Consider the following 5,976-nt stretch of genomic DNA (forward strand, 5'->3'; position numbering starts at 1 on the left):
AGTGATGCACTTTCTTCTAGACTGTAATGGTGTGTTCCTGCAAGAGTCGTATTTCTGCTTTATAGATAGGAAAAAGAAAAAAACCCTCAGTGGGACCTGTGATAGCACAAGACAAAAGTGCGTTGTGGGTGAGACTTCCATTCTTCATTTTTTTCACACATGGTTTTAATACCTATGGCCTCTGTTTCTGACAGTTGAATTCCAGCATGTGAGAAAAATGCCTGAGCAAATGAAACATCTGTGAATGGCTAGTTACAACAGGTAACTGAGGCTCCTGCTTTAGTGGTTATAGTAAGGATTTGTTTATGCAACTGGATATGCAAATTGGTTGCAGAAATGGAAACTATATTGATGTAGTTCATCACTAGATTAAGCCAGCTCACAATGGAACGCTGTTTAGGGAAAAATATGCTTAGTCAACATGATGGAAATGCTTTTATCTAGGGGGTTTTTGTTGTTGTTATTGTTGACTTGCTGAAGTAGGTAGATGTTATTTTATTCCTGCTTTTGTCAAATATGCTTTGTTTTTAAGGAAGTCTAAATCACCGTGAGTGTATTACTCTCTACCTCTTGCAGATGCCATTTTAGCAAAGTATAAGCTTTGTGTCACTTATTTGAAATAAAAGGTACAGTTTTACTTGCTTTATATTAAATCAGTCTGAGAACACTCACGAGTAAATCTGTATCTCTTCCACGCAGATTGGAAGTATTGCTTTTAGAGATGGCATCACAATAGCTAAGCTCTCATGAAGAGCTTAAGGGGCTTTAAAGAGTATAAAAACAGGTTGCTATGTCTTGATGTAGTGGTGGTGGGGTTTTATTTGTTTTGTGGGTTGTTTTAATTTGTAAGTTAAAGTTGCTTTCAGGATGAGCTTTTATTGTAAGTGGTGAAGGCATAAGAAGGAAATTGATCTGGAGGAAAAGATTCAAAATAACTGAATCTTCTTATTATAAACTATGGAGGAACTTTTGTAAGGTGCAATGGAATATTGTGCAGAAGTATAAGCTTTCAGGGTAAGTGCCAGAAGCAAGCATAGCTACTTTAATTGTCTACCCTGCATGGGCCAGCTGCCCCTGCAGAGCAGCTGGGTACCTTTTGGGATCCGCCTCTGACCCCGGCAGGGATGCCTTGCTGCCACGGTGCTTTGTGCCCTGCACCCCTGCAACATCATCGCAGCTCATTCCTGAGCTGTGACTGCATCAGGAACCGGGGGGGGCAGCAGGAGCTGAAAGCGCTGGAGCTGCTCCAAGGTAAGTTATCCCCACTCACAAGCTGGAGCCCTCTTTCTGGGAGGGATGGTGGTCCTTTCTAGTGTGCCAAAACAGCTAATTCAGAACCAGTTTGGGCACTTGTTTTCCTTCTTGAAAAATGTGTTTGTTTTTAGAGATATTTCCTTCTGAAGAACAGACTTTCTTGCTTTCTGAGAAGCTTAATTTTGGCCAATGGTGTTAAGCTGTTGCATCTTACGTTGCTTCACAGAAGGATTTTAAAATCAGTTTTGTTTTCTGACACAAGAGAAAAATAGTTTCCTCTCTTCAATACCAAAACTAATTAGCCTGGTGAGGTGGATGTCACCAGAATAAAACTCCGCATTAATGTGTTTTATATATTATAAAACTTAAAATGTGTCTACATACATATATGTAGATATAAATATAGATGTATAGTACAGAATTTCATATGTATGTCCATGTTTAGTTGAACTTCTCACACTGGCTATACTTGTGTAAATAATGGTGGTTTTTTACCCTTTCTTTTAAAAATAATACCTGTTATTCCTCCTTTTTTAAGGTATTGCTAGTAAGCTTGGACACAGAAGTATAGTGTAGGTGGAGCTTGTTCAACTGTAAAATAGGATACGTGTTTAAATTATTCACGGAGCATGAAGACTTGATTTTTATTTCAAATATGTTTCTTTTGTCCCAGTTAATTATGGCATGTTATCAGCCCAAGTGCATTGACAGATTATGGAACACCACTGATTAAAGACATTCCAGGCATGATAGATATTGGCAGTAGCAGGGTTTTTTTTAAATTGTTAAAAGCTGAATGAAAATATTATTGTAGAATAGCAGCTTGAAATTTTATCAGTAGAAGTATTCAGAGTAATCAGTTGTCTGAGCACATAGCTTCCTATTTAACATGTAGTGTATTTTAACACAACTATACCAAAACCAGACGAAGCTATCCCTTTGCACAGTGCCCAGCTATCAGCTGAGCAGTACCTTTGTATAGTAGCTGTGTTTTACCTTAGAACTGTCTAAACTGTTCCTGGTGCTGTTTAAAAAAAAAAAATTAAAAAAAAAAATGCCTTAAAGAATGTTTTTAATGCCCGCACTATTTGTTCTTAGTGCGGTAGGAGTTGCAGCTAATGCATGCCTTTCTGTTTCAAAAGCTTACTGGGGGTAGCTCCTGCTTTTAGTACAATTTGTAGTACCCTCCCTCCCTGTAGGATTTAGACATTATTTGTTGTCCACTAAATACTCTGCATGAGCCACTACTACATTTTTTTGTTCAGCCACTACGTGGGAGAGGTGTGCAGCCCTGTTCCTAGGGCCGAGTAGCCTAGAACTTTACTCTCTGACTGTGCCCCTGTTGTGCTAGCATGCATGCACAGGACCTACCCCAAAGAGGCTGCAACTAAGTGTAAGAGCGTAGAAAACAATCATCTAAAGACAGAATGGGAAGTACAAGGTTATATACAGCATTGTTTGGCATGCTAAAATGATAGGGTTTAAATAATTACTCTTTAAAAAGCCATAATTAATCCTGTTATCACAAAGCTAAGTAACTTGAGTGGTTAAGGATAAAGCATAAGTGTTTGAGAAGTTAATGACTGCTGGACAGTGACATGACAGGCTCATTGGATGTGGGTGAAAATACTTAGATAATGTATAAAATGGCTTGAGTGGCACCTTGAATGAAATACCTTGAAATCAGAGCGTGGAACTTAGATGGCATGGAGAAGCAGAGCAAGGGATGGGGCGGCCAAGACCTAGGATGCGCTGGGTTACAACAAGGATCTTTGTAGTGTGTGAAAGGAAGGGAGCAAGTGAAGGTGTATTTCTCAGGGCTGGGGGAAAAAAGGGACTGCAATAACAAGAGAGTAGATGGCATGAGCTTCATCTGAAAGGCTAGTTTTCAACATGCTTGTCCTATCTGTAGGAGAGATTTATTATTCCGAACATAAAAACGTAGATATCCACATCAAAGATCATGCCTTGGGTCTCCGATTTTGAATAATGGCAGTGTTGTCCAGGGAGGGAAAGATAGTAGTGAGATAGAAAAGAATAATGTATTCTGCTGGAATAATTAAAGACAGATTCTAGGGAATCTTCACACTTTGCACTCCTTCAGAGTCAGGTGCTGCACAAAGGTATGCATCTGGGGCTGTTGCCTTCATGTAGGAGGGGTGCTTCCTCTTTCGTAGAGTTCTTCTGGGGTTTTTCAGGGTCCCACCAGTGCAGAGAACTCCTGCCCCTGTTGAGTAATGCCAAAATAACTAATTTAAAAAACTGTTCAGGTTCAAATGATATTTAACTTATTAGTTATCTAAATTGTTAGTTAGGGAATATTAGAACAGGTGCTTTGCCAAATTAACCTTCCACAAATTCAAGAAAATATTTTTTCTTGTTTTTAAAACAAGCAAAAAGAACCAACAAAGTATTAAGTACCTTACTGCACCAGATCATATGCTCTGAATTTTTTCCTAATCCCGAAGGAATATATAATCCTTACACTAGAGGATTGTTTTTGTAAAAGGAATGGATGGTTTGTTTCTCTGGCCCAATAACTTTCCTAATAATGTAAGTGACCCGCCTGCAAAGCGAAAGTTCTGTCACTAGATGGTGATCTCGGCCCGTGCATGCTTCCTCGTCTGCCTGCTCTCCTCCTTTCCCCTGACGCTGCACTTCCGGATAACGACCAAAGCGATAATCCTCACCTTCAGTTCTAAGTGCTGCTTCTGAATGTTGTGTCTACAAAGGTAAAAAGTCTTAGCTGTTAAAGGCCTAGGGCAAACAAACCATTCATCCTCGTCTTTTTCTTCTCAACTTTATCTTGGCTTATAATGTCCGATACTGAAGTCATTATTTATTATTTATGTCTGGTAGCATGCTTAGCGTTGTGCTATATAACACGAATATTTCTAAAAGTCAAAATAAAAACTACAGGAGCATATGAGAAAATCCAAAGCTGGAACACTTAAATGTTAAGTAAGTCTTTACCTGACAAGCAGAAAAAATAGATTTATTTATTTTAATAAAGGAATGGAGCAGTAGTGTGTTGGTTAGGGAATCCAGGGCAGAAACTTTTGCCTGGTGACAGGTAGTAAGGAAACGGTAAAAGTGGGAGTGGGCAACAAACTGGGACAGAAGGGAATCTCTCCTTGAGTCTTTACTTCTATTTGACTTGCTACAGTGGCTGCTTTCTTTGGTACCCCTTTTTTCCATGCAGCACAGCTCTAACTCGGCACCTTTTACAGGCATCCAGTGACAAACTGGGAATTTTTCAGGAATTTACTAGATGCTATGGTTTTGTCTTCTGTGTTTGCTAGCGCCAGTCGGGATTCAGACTTGCGTAGCCCGACTTCAGGCTCACCTCTGTCAGTGCATGGCCATTGCATTAAAACTTGCTATCATTCCATGGTGTGTTTTGGAAAGTGAAGTCCCCTTTGGCTTTCTAATTGGTCAGGTTCCTCTGCTTCTAAATATGAAACATGTTTTCAAAGCCGAAATTTTTGAGGTATTAAAATGTGAACAAAGCTCAAATTCTAGTTCTTCACTCTTGTGTCGATACCAATGGCCATTTTGCTGCACAAGAAGACATTGTGAACAAAAAGGAAAAAAAGTCTAGAAACAAAGGAAACTTTCAAGCTGCAGCTCTGACCCTTTCCTCTTACTGTTCTTTGAACACTTTTGTTTTAATGAATTCCCTTCTTGAGTCACAGGTACCCAACTTTACCAAGTTGGCGTCTTTGTCTACCAGAACAACTGATATACAAAGGTTTTCGTATAGTTTTCTTCTCCCCGGCTCTAGGATGGGGAAATAGAATAGAGCTAATCACTCTTCAACTTGTTATTGCATCCTGTTGTAGTAAAGAAACACCTTTTTAATGTTATCCTGCTTTTCTGCCATTCTGTAGATAGCAATAGCGATTAGTTTGTGTTATGTTAAACAGATTGTCCATTTGATTGAAGGGAAAAAAACACCACCTCCACCAAAAAACCCCCAAACCTCCAAAAAACCTGACAAACACAGGGTGTGTGGGTGGTGGTGTGTGATTGTGGGTTTTTATGTGAGTTATAGACTTGTGTATCTCATTCCTCCCTCCTCCAGAATTTTGAGGTTCCAGTTTCAGATAGGAGATACATGAGGAAGAAACACTTCAGTGCCAAGACAGGGTCTTGCATTTTAATCTTTGCAAAGGTCTAACCATGTGTTTGGCAGTCAAAGTAATTTCTTTGCAGACAAGAGAGGATTTTGGTTAACTAATGGGAGAGATGCCAAACAGTCCTGTAGTGAATTTCAACTCCACTAGCTGTTACAGTGGAGACGGAAAGTGCCTGGAATTCCTGGTATAAGCATTAAACCCCCATACTTTCACTTATCTGCCTAAACAGTCACATAATCTCAGTGATTGCATATGTCCAGGGCTGAGCCGCTCATTTTCGTATTTAAGATTTATGATTTCAAGCCTGACTCCACCTCCTAGAAGACCTCTTAAAAATAGGTATTTGAACCATTCAGTTAGTCTGACTTGGACTTGATGATCATCACTTTTCTGCTTGGTGTTTTCCAGACTGGGTGATCCCTTTGGCAGATTGATTTTCAGACACACGGAGTGATTTGAGGATGCAGTGTTGTAGAATATATTTTCTTTATAGATAATTAAACCTCAACCCTATTATGGAGCAGGAAGATGAATGCTAGGTCACTGATTGCAGAAAAGGCTTTCCTCAAACAATTTTTTTTAA

The sequence above is a fragment of the Grus americana genome, chromosome 2 (assembly GCF_028858705.1).
Source record: "Grus americana isolate bGruAme1 chromosome 2, bGruAme1.mat, whole genome shotgun sequence".
Classification (NCBI taxonomy): domain Eukaryota; kingdom Metazoa; phylum Chordata; class Aves; order Gruiformes; family Gruidae; genus Grus; species Grus americana.